At 41.2% G+C, this 17,264-nt stretch overlaps 1 protein-coding gene and 2 non-coding genes across 3 annotated transcripts in view; 2 read left to right on the forward strand and 1 right to left on the reverse strand.

The window, feature by feature from the left end:
- LOC128732899 (uncharacterized) overlaps positions 1-17,264 on the forward strand; it is a 542,040-nt gene that overhangs the window by 62,683 nt on the left and 462,093 nt on the right. The gene's annotated exons all lie outside the window — the stretch shown is intronic.
- On the forward strand, positions 5,987-6,058 carry Trnat-cgu (transfer RNA threonine (anticodon CGU)). Its single transcript has one exon. It is a non-coding gene; the product is annotated as a tRNA-Thr (tRNA).
- Trnas-cga (transfer RNA serine (anticodon CGA)) lies at positions 13,379-13,460 on the reverse strand. Its single transcript has one exon. It is a non-coding gene; the product is annotated as a tRNA-Ser (tRNA).

The raw sequence follows: 17,264 nt of genomic DNA on the forward strand, positions 1-17,264 counted from the left end.
ATCAACCAATTCCAGTTTATCGCCGTCAATAGTCACTGTCCGTGGGAGGCAAATATTGTTTTCTTTGGAGCATCTTCCTTTGGAGATGCGTCCATTTGTCCGGAAACCTGTTCTCGTGCATTATCTGCCGTAGCTATTCCCGCTCGACAGTATCGTAGCTGCCTGAAATCCACGAAAATATTATGCGTGCGCTCGTTGTACTTCCGACATTTCTGGAGGATCTAGCGAGTGAAAATTTGATCCATAGTAGCAAGGGTCTCCATAAAACCCGCCTGATACTGCTCTATGAATCTGGCTATTGGAGAGAGCATCTTGTAGTAGGCGGTGTTGAAATTATTCAATGCTGCTGTTGCTAGTAGTTCTTTGCCATTTTGTAGAGTTCTACCTGGAGTTGGGCCTTTCCGGTCGGCTCTATTATTCTTCAGCTTACCGATTTCTCGCCGGATCTCTTCTGGAGCTTTGGAGCCGGCATGTAGTTATCGTTTGTAGGAATCCTAGATTAATTTCCGTTCCGTATCCTGCTTCCACCTGTCGACCTGTGTTGAGATCAGATCTTCTATTATTACAATCACATCGTTTCTTTTTCATGTTATGTTCTATTCATTTTTATATTGTTTTTGTTTGGATTATTTGGATGTTGTTTTTATATAATTTTTGCACCATGTTTGTGTTATCTTTATGTTGTTTTGTGTTATTTTATTTTGTTTTTCATTGGGTCTGTGCCAGTTTTAAGACATTTTCAAAATGGTACTATTAAAATTATGTTCAGTATGTGTTATTTTTCATACAGTTTGATGCCATTTTAAAGCAATTTCCGCTACATTTTTGTGCCTCTCTTGTCTGATTTTTGTACGGTATCGTTGTCCTTTTTAAGACTTTTTAGGACCTTTAATATCTCTACTAGCTGACCCGACAAACTTCGTATTGCCACAAATTAAACTGTGTTGTACATAAATCGTGAATCTCGGATAACCTTTCTCACAATCTTGAGTTTTGCAAGTTTCTGGGGAGTTCATGGGTGTTTTAATTTACAAATTTTCCTCACAGTAAAGTAGAAAACAACTCCCCCCATTGCTTAGCCTGATAAAATAAAGCGGGTAGCATTTAAATATTCGCTATCATCACAAACCATTTCGCCGAATACCATTTTGCGGAACACCAATTCCCGGTTGACCGTAACGCGGAATGTAGAATTTCGCAGAATACCATTTCGCGAAAAACCTTACGCGGGATGTACCATTTCACGGAAAATCTTTTCGTAGAAAGTATCATTTCGCAGGAGTGACCCAACTGAAGGAAAGTAAAGAGGTCAGTAGATCTAGGAAAATAAATAAACCTAGATAGAGGCGATCTCTACGGGGGGCTGTCTCCCCGCAGTGGCCGGCGAATCCGACGGTTGGTCGCCGGCAACACTCGCGGCCTGTGGCCGTTTCGCGCTGAATTATCTAATGTTACTATTGATAGTTTTTGGTGGTCTTGTTATTGATTAATGTTTTATGAAAAAGTCTAAAATTTCTCGAGTTCGATTAGTTTTTGAGCTACGCAAAAATTTCTGTTTTATTTGTATGATAGTCCTTATCCCCCTACCACAGGGGTGAGGGGTCTCAAACCATCATTAAAAAAATTCCTGCCTCCAAACCCCGCACATGCCAAATTTGGTTCCATTTGCTTGATTACTTTTCGAGGTATGAGGAAATTTGTATTGCATTTGTATAGGAGCCCCCCACTTAAAAAGAAAGAGGGGTCCTAATTCATCATAGAAAAAATTCATGCCTCCAAAAACACCCACATGCCAAATATGGTTCCATTTGATTAATTAGTTCTCGAGTTATGAGGAAATTTGTATTTCATTTGTATGGGTGCCCCCCCCCCTTCTAAAAAGGTAAGGGGTCCTAATTAATCATAGAAAAATTTTATGCCTCCAAAAACACCCACACGCCAAATATGGTTCCATTTGATTAATTAATTCTCGAGTTATGAGGAAATTTGTATTTCATTTGTATTGGAGCCCCCCCCCCCTCCTAAAGTGAGGAGGAGTCTCAATTCACCATAGAAAAAATTCTTGTATCCAAAAACACCCACATGTAAAATTTTGTTCCATTTGCTTGATTAATTCTCGAGTTATGCAGAAATTTGTGTTTCATTTGTATGGGAGCCCCCCCTCTTAGTGAGAGGAGGGGTCTCTAACAACCATAAGAACCTTCCCTGGCCCCAAAAACCCCTATATGCAAATTTTCACGCCGATTGGTTCAGTAGTTTTCGATTCTATAAGGAACATTCGGGCAGACAGACAGAAATCCATTTTTATAGGTATAGATTTGTATGGGAGCCCCCCCCCCCCTCTTGGCGGGGGGAAGGATCTCTAACCATCATAAGAACCTTCTCTGGCACTAAAAACCCCTACATGCAAATTTTTACTTCGATCGGTTGTATTGTATTGTATGTATTTGAATATAGGCTTTGAGCCCGTTACCCAATCTTAACCTAGTTACAAAACATAAACATAAAACACACTTCTTAAAATGAATAATACATATAAACAATAAAGACACTAATACAATTGTTCTCTAAAATATAATCTAAGCTTATGTCTAATTGTATCTGGGGTCATATCAATGGTAACAATTTCCTGCAGGGTGTTGTAGGCATTCATGAAGCGGGACGTTGGCTCATTCTGTGTGTAGTTCCTGGTTCGCAACGGTGGCTCGAAGGTTCTCCTTCGCCGTAGCGAGACTGGACTATCGTTCAGTATTAGTCGGTTGGCAAGAGGTTGGCTGACAGTTCGTCCTGCAAGAATATTCGTGAAGAACACGATGTCGGCTATCTTATGCCTCGCGAGTACCGAGTCAAGGTCTACCAGGCAGCACAGGTCCTGATAAGGTGGTAGCTCTTCTCCGTTCCATCCGAGATTTCTGAGAGCAAATCTAACGAATCTCTTCTGGATTCCTTCTATTCGCTGAATGTGAGTTACGTATTGCGGGTGCCATATTACGCTAGCATAGTCCAATTTGCTTCTAACGAGACCTTTGTAGACTGCTAATATTGCATAAGGATCTTTGAGATCACGGCCAAATCTTCTAATGAACGAGAACAGTTTCAGGCTTTCTTTTACTACATTATCAATGTGTCTATTGAAGGAGAGCGAGCGGTCGAATGTTACACCCAAGTCACGAACATATTCTGTGCGCGGCACTACACTATTTTGGTACCCGTAATCGAAGATCACGGGGTTAACTTTTCTGGAGAATGTCATTACTGAGCACTTGTCTGCATTTACTCTTAATCCACGGTTTTCGCAGTACTTTCCAACGTGGCCTAGGTCGAGCTGTAATTTCAGGCAATCTTCCGTGGACTTGATAGGAAAGAAGATTTTTATATCGTCTGCATAAATTAGAATTCTTGCTTGGGTGATAACATCAGGCAATTTGTTCATTAGAATCACGAACAGCAACGGTCCCAAGTGACTACCTTGTGGTACGCCAGAATGTACGGTAAATGAGCAAGATTTGTTACCGCGAATTTTAACAAATTGTACTCTATCCATCAGATACGATATCATCCAGCTGTACAATGGACCTCGAACGCCAAACTCTTCAATTGCCTCCAAGATGCTATTAATGTTAACGGTATCAAACGCTTTGCTCATATCGGTATATATGCAGTCCACTTGAAAACCTTTCGATATGTAGTCCGTAACCATTGAGGTGAACTCACACAGGTTTGTTACAACCGATTTCTTCTTCAAGAATCCGTGTTGCACAGAAGAAATACGTCCGACTACAATGTCATAAAGGTGACAATAAACTAACGATTCGAAAAGTTTCGGGATAGCCGATTGTATAGCAACCCCACGATAATTTTCTACATCGCCTCTGGCACCTTTTTTATGTATCGGAGTGATGTGCGAAATCTTCCAGATTCCTGGGAAATGGCCGGCGGCCAGCGACGCATTGGATAAGCTAGTGAGCGGAAATACAAATTCTTGCCGAAATTGCTTGAGAACACTATTTGTCAGCATATCAGGACCAGCGGATTTGTTGGCATTGAGTGCACAAATGCCGTTTTCCACACAAGTCTGGGACAGTTGGTACGGTGCCTCTTCATTAGTAATAGGAAGTTCTCTGATACTACCAGTTGTTGCAGTGAACACACTTTTGAAGTAAGTCGCAAAAAGTTCGGTTGACGATTGGGCATCGGTAGCTGTGACATCCTTATACTTAACGCGACCCGGGATGCCGGTACTTTTTCTTCTATTATTCACAAATTTCCAAAACGACTTTGGGTTGCTTTTCAAACGGATTTGAATATCTTCGATGTACACTTGATACGCTTCTCTGTGTGCCGCCTTGAACATTCTTAGCATTTGTTTATAATTGGTCACATTTTCGTTTGATGGTGATCGACGCATCCGCTTCAAGGCTAGCCTTTTCTCTTTCATTAAATTAGCAAACGCCGGTGTAAACCATTCGGGATAGTTGTGCGAAGATCTTTGCCGTTCCACGATCAATGGAGAATAGCGAGCAAAAATGTTGTAAGTTATGTAGTAAAACAACAGAGAGTTGTAGTCAATCGAATTCTCGATTACCACAGCATTTTCCCAGACAACATTTAAAATATCTATTGACCGCAGAAAGTCCGACATGTCTTCCGCGCGTCGTTGATCGGTTCAATGGTTTTCGATTCTATAAGGAACATAAATCAGACAGAAATCCATTTTTTAAAGCATAGATTTGTATGAGAGCCCCCCCTCTTAGTGGGGGGATGGGACTTTTGCCATCGAGAGAACCTTCCGAAGCCCCAAAAACCACTACATGCAAATTTTCACGCCGATCGGTTCAGTAGTTTTCGATTCTAAAAGGAACATAGGGACAGACAGACAGAAATCCTTTTTTATAGGTATAGATTTCCACGTCTCTGTTGTGCTTTTTAATCTTTTTTCCGGGCATGAACTCCCGGTTTACTGACTGACTATATTGAGATGATCAAATCGATCAAATTTTTCTGTCCACAATCGTTTAAATTTTTCCCAGAAGCAGTCGCATCGCAATCATAGTGCGAGATCAGACCCGCTGGCAGTCGTTGGCGATCTGGCTGATAGAGAACGTGGAAATTTCGCTTCTGCGGTGGGGGGATGGTGGATCGCGAAAGCAGGTGAATAAATCATATAATTAAATTATTTATGCTGACACGAGTTTACATGACATTTTTTTCATAATTTCATGTTTCAGTCACCTTTTTCTCTGCCTGTGCCTTTATGAGACCACAACAGCAGCAGCTGCTGCTGCTGCAGAGGATAGAAGAGCAAAGGAGAGGGAAGGAATGCAATAATTTTCCGTCCACACTCGCGTGTCCGTTTGTTTGGGGGACTCTCTGTGATGCTGCAGAGAAATATGAATTTTAGTTTTTTTCTTGTTTGTTAATTTGGTTTCCCCTTCTGGTGTATAAAACTACGACGATGTTTACTATTGTTTAGTGCTAAAACGAAATCAACAGAATTTTCATGGCGTAGGTTGGTCATTTCATATTCTGATATTTCCACCACTACACGTAATGGTGCCTGCCTTTTCTTTCTACCGTTGTGTTGTTGTTATGTTGTAGCAATTAGCGAACCGGCATTCTCCTTTTTTATTCTTTCTTTTATTCTGAGTGTGGAATGATTACTAGTTTTTAATTGATTTATTAATCAACCAGTTTGGTGCGTATTGATTGTTATTAGTGGAACGATTTAGTTGCTACTTCCATCGATAACGATCCCACTGAAGAAGATGACTCACACACTTCGTGCGGCTGACTTTTCTTTACTGTCGTCCGCCTCTCAGTCGCTGAGGCTGTTACTTAGCAAGCACACCCGATACAGTCGCAGGTTGCCAGTCTGACAGCTCGCTCCTTCGAACTATGAAGAAAGATAAGAAGGGCGCGACGCGCACGGGTGAAGACGAACCACTCCAGTCAGTGCTTGCGTTCTAAGCGCCCTTCTCCCGACCTCGCCTCTTTAGCTCAGTGGTAGAGCGCTGGTCTCGTAAACCAGCGGTCGTGAGTTCAATCCTCACAGGAGGCACAGGCGGTTTGAGATTCTTTTTTGCCAAAGCATTTGATGAAGCAATTTTCGAGTTTGTTGTGAGCATTTTATGTCACATAAATTTCCGACAAATTAAAAACGTAATTTAAAAGCAATTCTGGTGCTTAGAAAATTTTCATCCAGCCCACATCCAGGTTGAGCTGCAAATGAACTCACTTGAAAGTCGTTTGACGAGAGCAAGGAAAAATGCTAATTTGACGTTGAAAACCCATTGAATTAGTTCAACCGTGAATGTATTATCACATTATGCTTCTTCGCTACCATTCTTCCAGGCTAACGAAGTCACAAGTTTTTTTTTTCTCTAGAAGATGAGGTCCTTTGTGTTAATCCATTACCGCGTGCGAAGCAAAGAATGTGTTATTCTTTCTTTCGGGGTAATTTTATCCTCCCATTTGAAGGACGGTTTTTCCTCCTTTTTTTTCGTGTAACAATTGTTTTAACAACTTTATTTCGTTAGCGGTAACCATAAAACAAAACAAAAGAAAGGCGCTATTTTTGTCGACACGAACGAATAATGGACGTTCGTTTAATTTAAAATTCAAATGACATTTTACAGTAATAATTATGATATATGGATAACGCTTTGACTAGGTTTTAAAACTATCCGCTGAGAGTAACCCTATTTTATCGAAAAGAAAAGACAGAACCCCTCGCAACGCCTCCCACCAAAAAAAGCGACGATCTGCTGCTTTTAAAAGTTAATTAACATAAAACTTTACGGGATTCTCCAGCGAAAAATGTAGCACGAGCCACCGTAATGGTTTTGGCTTGTCGTCTCGGAACGGTGAGACTCCTGCTTGTCACACTATCAGATACGTCGCCAGCACAGCCAGTTTTTTCGGTCATCATTTTTAATTTTCATAACTTTCTCGCGCGTGTCTGTACCGTAAAAACGCTTTAGTTTTAAAACCGAATGCCCCCCAACAAAAAAGAAGAAGGAATATGCAAAAACTATTATTGTTCGGCTTATAAAAGAAAACGAAGCAAAAACTCTGATACAATATGTAATTAATTACCTACCGCGCGTGTCACACCGAGAGTGATACCCCCCTCGTTCTGCTCGGTAAGCCTCTTTTAAGCCAGTACGTAATCTCGTTTTTCATCCTTTCGTTATCGTTTTTTGGTGTCTTAAAAGCTTTTGACACTTTTAATCTATGCACGGTCCAGCAAAGAAAAAGTTGCAGCTGTTCCGCTAATTTGTCACATTTTTCCCTATTTCTGAACACAGTTTTGGCAATTTTTTAAACTGCTTGCTTCAAACTCGGATGATACACACATCATCAAAATCGAAACCAGATTAAAAAATGTTCTTCTTCAAACAGTTAGTTCATGATGAACAATTGATGATTAATTATAATGAAATGCACCAAAACACTTACTAGCATCGGACGGACGATTAATCCGGACCTTGAAGCACGGCGAGACCCATTCAAAGGTGAACATTTTCTCAGGTGGAAATGCTCCCATAAATTACCGCGCGGCAGGGTATTGAAGGTTAATTACGCGCGCTTTTTGGTGGTAGCCAAGATCGAAGTTGATTTTTTTTTTTCGTTGTCGTTTGAAGTGGTTTGCTTTCTGACTAACAGTATTTGAGTAACCGAAACTGTTTGAGAGGTTACCAGGTTAGGAAGGTGCAAATTCAAACACTTTTGTTTTAACCGATGTGACTAATAAATCACACAATTTTTCACGTGATTCGTCGATTTGCTTCAGTTTGCCGAAAGTATCGCTAAAAACTATAGACCTCATGGCAGCAAAATCGTGGTGCCGGTTCCGTGAGGTTCAACCAGAGGTTAGATCATTACCGATCGAGGCTTCGATATTTTATGTTTTGATGTCTGTTCCGAGTGAGTCTATAAGTGGTGCAGTAGAATTCAATCAGTTTTGACAGTACTAGCCTTGAAAGGTGCATGAATTGTGCACCTTCCCTGCTCCTTGCAGTTCTGTTTGGCAGATCGAACAGAAGATCGATCTAGAAATACTTGGCGCGACGCGCCGGTTTCAAACAACAACGACGAGAAATATGTCTTTAATGCTATTTGTCGTGCTGCGAAGGTGCAAATTTGATCAATATGTAATTAATGTTTAGAGTGAGACCACTAAGATGCCCGTGACCTCTCTAAACTGATTTATTTTGTAACTTTAATACAATAAATATCACCACCGTTCTCGTCCTGTCACCCAACCACTTGTACATCTTTTTCTTTTCCTAACTTTTATCCTTTCTACTCCGCTTCTTTGGTCAGCCACCCTATGTCGATTCCATTATGTCAAGAAACATGTACAGGGTGAGTAGTAATAACTGTCTGTGTGTTTTGGACGTATTTAATTAACCCTTTGTCTGTACACTGGGGTCAATTTGACCCCAGGTCATTTTGAGAGGCTATAACATTTTTTATTTTTCAATGAATTGATCTACTTCTTTTGTGACTTCTTTAGTTGTGTCTATCGGAGATCTTTTATTATAGAAGTTATTCGATCAAAAAATTTCGAAAACTTATGTTTTGCGACAATTTTATTGAAAAACTTACGTTGACTGTACATTGGGGTCAGTTTGACGCCAAAACTCAAACTGCTATATTCTAGCGAAAACTTGACGGAATGCTTTAGAAAAGTAGTTTAATGGACTAAATGATAAAATTATGAATGGCGACTTGGTGGGGAAGACCTTTTACAAGGAGAGGTTTCAGTAAAGAAAAGTCAGAAAAATCGCATTTTTTCAAATTTGTGACGTTTATATCACGAAATCCTTACCACCTAGAGCAATGGTTCCTTCTACAAAAATATACGCAAACACGAGATCTTCAAAGTTACTGGTGGCATTACCACCTGGGTAAGGATTTCGAGATATAAACGTTACAAATCTGAATAAACTTTTTTTTACTAAAACCTCTCCTTTAAGACTGTATATCTTAAATTCATCGTACTGTTTTAAAATCCGTCCATCAAAATTTTTCATCGTCCGAACTAAAAATTACAACAATGCTTACGAAGCTAACGCGCATGTATTTGTGTAGGACGGCATGACAAATGATTATCTGCAAAATTTCTGCAGGTCAGGCAAGTTTTCCTGGCTGTAGAATAACGACAATGCCTTGCGTGAGTTATTGTCATTTATGAATGACGGAAAATAAAACAATTAGTCGACATTTTCTTCTTTGTCGCACGAAAAAACGTAGTAAATTTGGCTGGTAGGACTTCTTTAATGATAAAAAGCATTTAAATAGATCTCAGCTCACTTTGATTGGTCGCGTATGATAGACAACAAACTAAAATATTAGGGAATAACTAATTTTGCATTGTGTGTCATAAAAATGCTGATATTTTTAATAATTTGTATTGGATAGGACGGAAATAGGCAATTACGACGAAGCAGCAATGTACCCTAGTTGCAAAACTCGAAAAATGTCGGCAGTTGCTCGAAGTAGCACGGTGAATGTGAAACTCTGTTTTCGGATGAAAAAATGTTCCTGCTACAGGATCAACGCAGCACACTTTTCTGATATTCCTCGGGACAAACTGGCTGTTCAAAGGCTCCAGAATGGTTCCCGGGTGATGGAATGGGGATGTTTCTCTAAAAATTTGAAGGTTCCATTGCCATTCATTGAACCTGGTGTTAAAATCAACACTAAATAATATATCAATAATGTTTTGAAGAATCATTTGCTTCCCATCGTCAGAAAATACTACAAGAATGCACCATACTGCTTGCAACAAGATTCTGCACCGTCTCATCAGGTGGAAGCTACATGGATTTTATTTCTTCGAAAGAGCTTCGAAAGACCTGCCTTAAACGGCCTCAAACGGAAGAAGATTTGAATTGAACTAATTTAAGATGAAGGTTACGGGTTCACTTAAAATTGAAATTTATGCAAGCGTCTTATTTTTGTGACCATCTACTTTACTCATAGTTATTTCACTCACCCCCTTATATTACCTATCAATCAAAATTAGTATTGCATAAATCGATTTGGCCATCACTGAGAAACGTTCGTACGGATTTCCGGATAAACTAACGCGATTGGTCAAGGCGACGATGGATCGAGTAATGTGTGTTGTTCCAGTATCAGGGGCAGTCTCGACGGAAGACGGAACGTGGAGGAGGCGAACGAACCATGAATTGCATCAGCTGCTTAGGGAACGCTTACACCGCAAAAATCGGTCGCCTGCGATGGGCTGGGCGTGTCGTGAGAATGTCGGATGACAGCCCGGTTAAAAAAGTTCTCAATAATGATCCGACTGGAACGAGACGGCGGAGCGCGCAGCGACCAAGATGGATCGATCAAGTGGAAGGCGACCTGTGGACCCTACGCAGACTACGTGGCTGGCGAATTGCGGCCATGGACCGAGTGGAATGGAGACGACTTCTTCGTACAGCAGAGCAAACTACGGCCTGGAGTTGATCAAGTTAAGTTGTTGAGAAACGTTCGAACCCCTTGAAAAACCACATTTCTAAACATAACCTTTGAACTACTTGCTTCTTTTTAATGAAACTCTTCCAAAACTTTTGCGGACGCGTGAGCTTTCACTTTATCATTGATCATCGGCTCTAGGGAAAATCATATCACGTAACGTTCACATTTTATACGAACTTATTACTTTTAAACAAACGTCGAACCGCAAAACAAATCAATAGTAATGTACCAGGTGATATGACTTAGCGTAATTAGCGTAATAGCGAAAGAATCGGTTCAGCCGTCTGCAAGAAATAGACGACTGAAGTCAAGCGTCACATGTACTCGCAAGAACGAATGCGTTCGCCAGTTTCTCAGTGGCCACAGCAGGCACCAGTATTGTAGAATCTCGACAAGGGTAGCAAGCAGGGCTTCGACCGATCCTTTTTTTCTACCGCAGTCACACCAACGCGCATTCAAGTTCACACCGTCCGTTTAGAGGTGGAATACGAACGCTATGCATAACACAACTGGCAGTTTGCTCAGTCAAACGTCGATCGCACGCAGCAGAAGGAACGCGCTCTAAAATTTGTTGACATTTTTGTTGCGATCAAGTTGCCTTTACCGTTTGGAGCAGCGAATGACTGCAAAACAGTCAAATGATTGGCAATCACCACGCTAACGAAAAGCAACCGCACAATCGTATGATTCAATACTACAAAAAAACAACTACTACATGTGCATGGAAGAAGTCGGTCGGACTCCGTCCAATACAAACGAATATTTTGCTTGCGTCGGACCGACGTCCGGGTGACAAACTATTACTGTGAGCAGCCGATTTGGAGACAAAAAGAGAAACGAAAAAATACGTCACCGTATGCTTCCAGTCAGTTTGCAGTTTATATTCTCAAAGCGCAAAGCAAAACGGGAGATCGACTGGTTGCTTTTGCTGAGATGCCGCATGAATCGTAAGACGGCAGCAGCGCAAGCGGGAGATTGACTGGATTTAAAAAACAGTCAAATGATCGTTCAAAAAGCGGAGTTTGAATGCGGAAAGTTCGCATTCACGGCAGTCACATTCAACTTGCGATCCCTTTTCAAGCCCTGGTAGCAAGAAGCTCATAGAGAGGCTGGCCGTGAAACAAGCCAGCTGTTTACTCCAAAGGCTAGTGGTGGTACATTCCAAGTTGGTCAACAGCTTGAGAAATCCGCTATACTGGATGTTAAACAAAACTCTATGAGATTTTAAAAATTAGGCATCTTTTAACGGCCATCAAATCCGCGATAATTGGTGGGGAACGTGCCAACATTGCTGAGAAAGCCCTGATTGAGGCCTCCGAAAAATTAGCGGTGAAAAATGAGACGAGGTGAAAAAAGGATGAACAGAGGGTCAACGCAGATTCCGAGGAGATTGTGGAATGCAGAGAATGGCGAACCGTCGGAAACCAGAATCGAAAAAAGGAGCAGCAAGAGGAGGGAATAAATAAGAACGACAAAACGAAAGAGAAGCCCAAGCGTCGTCGGGAGAAATATAAGGGCGATGCCCTGATTGTCGAAGCTACGGACGAAACTACGTACGCAGAAATTCTCCGGAAGGTAAGGGAAGACCCGAAACTGCGAGAATTAGGGAAAAGTGTGGTAAGTACCGGGTTCACACGAAAAGGTGAGATGCTCTTTGAGCTGAAGAGATATTCGGTAATTAAGAGCTCGGCCTTCAAGGAGCTCATTGAAAAGTTCGAGCCCAAAAGTCTTTGATCGAATGTAGAATCTTGGATGAGTTCATCACGCAAGGGGAGCTACAGAGTGCGCTTAAAGCACAGTGCGGGGTGGGAGACGTCCTAATGACCATCCGGATGCGTAGAACACATAGTGGTATGCAGACTGCATCGAAACGATTGTCCACGGCTTTTGCAAATAAGCTGTTGAAAGTGGACAATGGGCAGGCTGTCAATTTTTTCGAGCACTGGTGCAAAAGCACATCCTCCTCCCGAAGTAAGGGAGACAGTAGACGGAAGCACAAAGTAAAAAAATTGTGAATCTCCCACAGTGCCATCACAGTGCCTTTTGAAGCGGTTTTTCCTCTCTCTAATAAAAAACCCACGCGCACATTGCGCAGTTCGTCGAACCGTACCGATAGGTATATGCGACTCGGCCTTACGAACCCTGAATCCACTTTGTGTTCTTCCGCTCCTTATTTAGCATAAATCCATTTAGCATAACATCGTTTGCTATAAAAACATTGGCATTAACATAAGGGACCATGGATTACAACTATCCCGCTCAACTCCATCAATGGGTATGAGCGGTCCGTAAACTGTGTACAGCAATCGGGGCCTGCCACAAAAGACGATCATTAAGACTGTCGCAGTGGCCTTTTACCCCAATGCCCTTCTGGCATATAAAAAAAAAGAAAAGGGACCATGTGGAAGCAAAACATGTGGCATATTGAACTTTTGGCATAATTGCGTAAAACATATTTTATGACAAGTGATTCAGGGAGAGACGATCGCATACCGCGAATGTTGTCGGAGACTCACCGTCGGAAGTGCCGGTCACTGAGCGGGGCAGTCTTTCCCCGCAAAAATCATATATCGGTCTAGATTTATTCGCTTTCCTAGCTTTCTACCGAGTTTTCGCCAGCCCTCGCATCGACTCACTGGGCTGATACCGCATGGCCGAATAACAAATAGCCGGGGCGAAATTCAGCAACTGTCACAGAAGGCCTAAATTATATTTGTCCGAATCACAAAAGGTCGAACTCTCGTTTGGTCGAATCACGAAAGGCCACCGCAAAAGCCTTGACAGGAGGATTGCAAGTTGTACCTCTCGTCACCGTATCGGTATTTACCAGCCGGCACAAATTAACATTTAGCTAGTTGTTTACTGTGAAACGTATAAAAAACTTCGCAGCCGGTAGGATTCGAACCTACGCTCCCAGAGGGAATCTGATTTCGAGTCAGACGCCTTAACCACTCGGCCACGACTGCCGGGATGGAAGCGGGCCTCTCCGCTGCCCAACGAATGCCCCCCGCAGAAGTCACCATTTAGTTGCATGCATTATCCCAGGTTTACTAACCAGTAGGGGTTGTAGGGCTGTTAGAGTCAATAGGATCGTAGCAACTGGCCCTGCAATTGTCCTGCACTCTAACAGCTGGCTGCGAAGTCTGTCGTATAAAAACAGAAGGTCAAGTCACGATAACGGAATGTAGCACCTAGGCTTTGGTTTGCTTTAGGGGTTATCCCTTAGTTGAGTCCGAACGAGCGGCAGTTATACCCGATATTTTGAGCAGCGTTTTGTAATCAATATAATCTATACCTATAAAGAAGGATTTCTGTCTGTCTGTCCGTATGGTCCTTATAGAATCAAAAACTACTGAACCAATCGGCCTGAAAATTTGCATGTAGAGGTTTTTGGGGCCAGGAAAGGTTTTAGTGATGGTTAGAGACCCCTACCCCCACTAAGAGGGGGGGGGGGGCTCCCATACAAATGAAACACAAATTTCTGCATAACTCGAGAACTAATCAAGCTAATAGAATAAAATTTAGCATGTAGGTGTTTTTGGTGACAAGAATTTATTCTATGGTAAATTGGGACCCCTCCCCACTTAAGAAGGGGAATTACGACTCCTCTCCCCTTTAAGAGGGGGGGCTTCCATACAAATGAAATACAAATTTCCTCATAACTCGAGAACTGATGCAGCAAGTGGAACCAAATTTAGCATGTGAAGGTTTTCGAGGGCAAGAATATTTTCTATGGTGAATTAGGACCCCTCCAAACTTTAAGAGGGTGGGCTCCGATACAAACGAAATACAAATTTCCTCATAACTCGAGAACTAATCAAGTAAATGGAACCCAATTTGGCACGTGGGTGTTTTTGGAGACAAAATTTTTTTCTATGATGAATTGGGACCTCTCCCCACTTTAGGAGGGGGGGCTCCCATACAAATGAAATACAAATTGCCTCATAACTCGAGAACTAATCAAGCAAATGGAACCAAATTTGGCATGTGAAAGTTTTCGAGGGCAAGAAAATTTTCTATGGTGAATTAGGACCCCTCCCAACTTTAAGAGGGGGGCTCCTATACAAACGAAATACAAATTTCCTCATAACTCGAGAACTAATCAAGCAAATGGAACCCAATTTGGCACGTGGGTGTTTTTGGAGACAAAATTTTTTTCTATGATGAATTGGGACCCCTCCCCACTTTAGGAGGGGGGCTCCCATACAAATGAAATACAAATTTCCTCATAACTCGAGAACTAATCAAGCAAATGGAACAAAATTTGGCATGTGGAAGTTTTCGAGGGCAAGAATATTTTCTATGGTGAATTGGGACCCCTCCCCACTTTAAGAGGGGGGCAAATTTTCTCATAACTCGAGGACTAATCAAGCAACTGGAACCATATTTGGCATGTGGGTGTTCTTGGAGGCAACCATTTTTTCTATGACGAATTAGGACCCTTACCTTTATAGGAAGGGGGGGGGGGGGTCCTATACAAATGAAATACAAATTTCCTCAACTCGAGAACTGATCAAGCAAATGGAACCAAATTTGGCATGTGAAGGTTTTCGAGGGCAAGAATATTTTGTATGGTGAATTAGGACCACACCCCACTTTAAGAGTGGGGGCTTCTACACAAATGAAATACAAATTTCCTCATAATTCGAGAACTAATCAAGCAAATGGAACCAAATTTGGCATGTGGGAATTTTAGATGGTAGAAATTTTTTCTATGGTGAATTACGACCCCTTCCCCTTTTAAGAGGGGGGCTCCAATACAAATGAAATGCAAATTTCCTTATAATTTGAGTACTAATCAAGCAAATGGAACCAAATTTGGCATGTGGGAGATTTTTGAGTCTTGAATTTATTTTATGATACAGACCTCTCACCCCTGTAGTAGGGGGATATGGACTCTCATACAAATAAAACAGAAATTTTTACGAAACTCAAAAACTAATCGAACTCGAGAAATTCGAGACTCTTCCATAAAACATTAGTAAATAACAAGACCACATAAACTGTCTATAGTAACACTAGATCATTCACGACAAGACGGCCGCAAGTGTTGCCGGTGACCCGCCGTCGGAAGCGCCGCCCACTTTGGGGAGACAACTCCCCGCAGAAATCACTACTGTCTAGGTTTATTTGTTTTCCCAGGTCTACCTGGGTTTCCTGGAATGAGCGACAGCGAGTAAGAAGAGGATCGCGAAATGGTACTTTCCACAAAAAAGTTTTCTGTGAAATGGTACATTCCGCTTAAGGTTTTTCGCAAAATGATATTCAGCGAAATGTTGTACAATCATGGCGAATATTACTATCCGCTTTCTGGCTATGCACTGAGGGAACAGGGGAGTTGTTTTCTACTTTACTGTGAGGAAAACTTGCAAATTTGTATATTAAACTACCCATTCCTGGTAACTAATAAGCATTAACATAAGCAGCAAATCAGCGTATCTGGCATTTTATACTGCATGCTTTTGTATATTTCTTTTTGACTGCATAAGTGTTGTAAATTGGCATCCAAAATTGTATTCAAATTCTTCGTGTCGGTAATTAGCTGTAAATTAGCATTGTCAGCACTATAAGAAGGTTATTAGTAAAGTAGCAGTATATTTTACCAAAATAGCATTTAAGTAGCATTTGAGGCGACTTAAATGCTTATTGGCCTACATTTGAATAGCATTGGTGATGCTTATTGGTTACCTGGGATGCTTTCATAGTTACGTAACTGCCAAAATTAATCATCTAAGGTTGAACTCCTCAGAAACTTGCAAAACTCGAGATTGTGACAAAGATCATCCGAGATTCATGATTTATGTACAACACAGGTTAATTTGTGGCAATACGAAGTTTGTCGGGTCAGCTAGTCTAGAATAAATTTAAAACTAAAAAGAAATTTTGGACGAAAATCGTACTCTTTCGACTACAGTGGAATGGCCGAAACGCAAAAGGCCGAATCACGAATGGCCGAAACGCAAATTGTTGAATCACAAATGGCCGTATGTCATAGAAAATATCACTGGAGGCTGTTAAATACTGTGTTTCAAAAATTATGCTACTCGGCTACACGGAAATCTAAAGAAAACACACTCCAATAATTCATTTTCCTTCCCTCGCCTAGGAACTGTAATCACAGCATTTGGTAAAAACTAGAAACGACATTGTCAGTTAGCACGCACGAATTGTATTACAATTATTGAATTCATTGAATATATTCCCATTAATTAATACAAAACATTAATAGGTGCATTTTGTCCCGGCTAGTTGCGTTTTCAGACTTTTGCCTCAGTATCAAAAGTCACTTTGCACGCCTTTTTCACAAAGGTTTTTAGCATGATAGCCTTAGAAACTAATATTCATGAGATTATGCGCAGTATTTAAGATTGATATTTGCTTTAAACTTTTAAAGCAAATACTTTTAAAAAATTTTCCTTTCTTTTCTAAACGTCGAAGCGATGATCTCGCTCTAAACTAAATGGAGTCAACCCTATTCAATTCTGTGGACTTCTTTACACAAAATAATTAGGTTTTTATGTTATGTTTTTTCAAAGCCTGGCATGGTATAGTCCAAAAAGGTAAAAAATGTTAAAAATTGCGGAAAATGAGCAAAATGGGGCACTTCCCGATGACAAACAGGAACGCGGTACTCACCATGCGATTCTCCGGAAAATTTTACATAAGGTCACCTACATTTTATCAGCCTGCAGGCCATATCTTAATTGCGTCCGTTTTTTCGGCTCGTTTTTGTCCATAGTGCAATGGTATAAGATAAGGCCGAACCTACA

This window comes from Sabethes cyaneus, chromosome 1 (genome assembly GCF_943734655.1).
Source record: "Sabethes cyaneus chromosome 1, idSabCyanKW18_F2, whole genome shotgun sequence".
NCBI lineage: Eukaryota > Metazoa > Arthropoda > Insecta > Diptera > Culicidae > Sabethes > Sabethes cyaneus.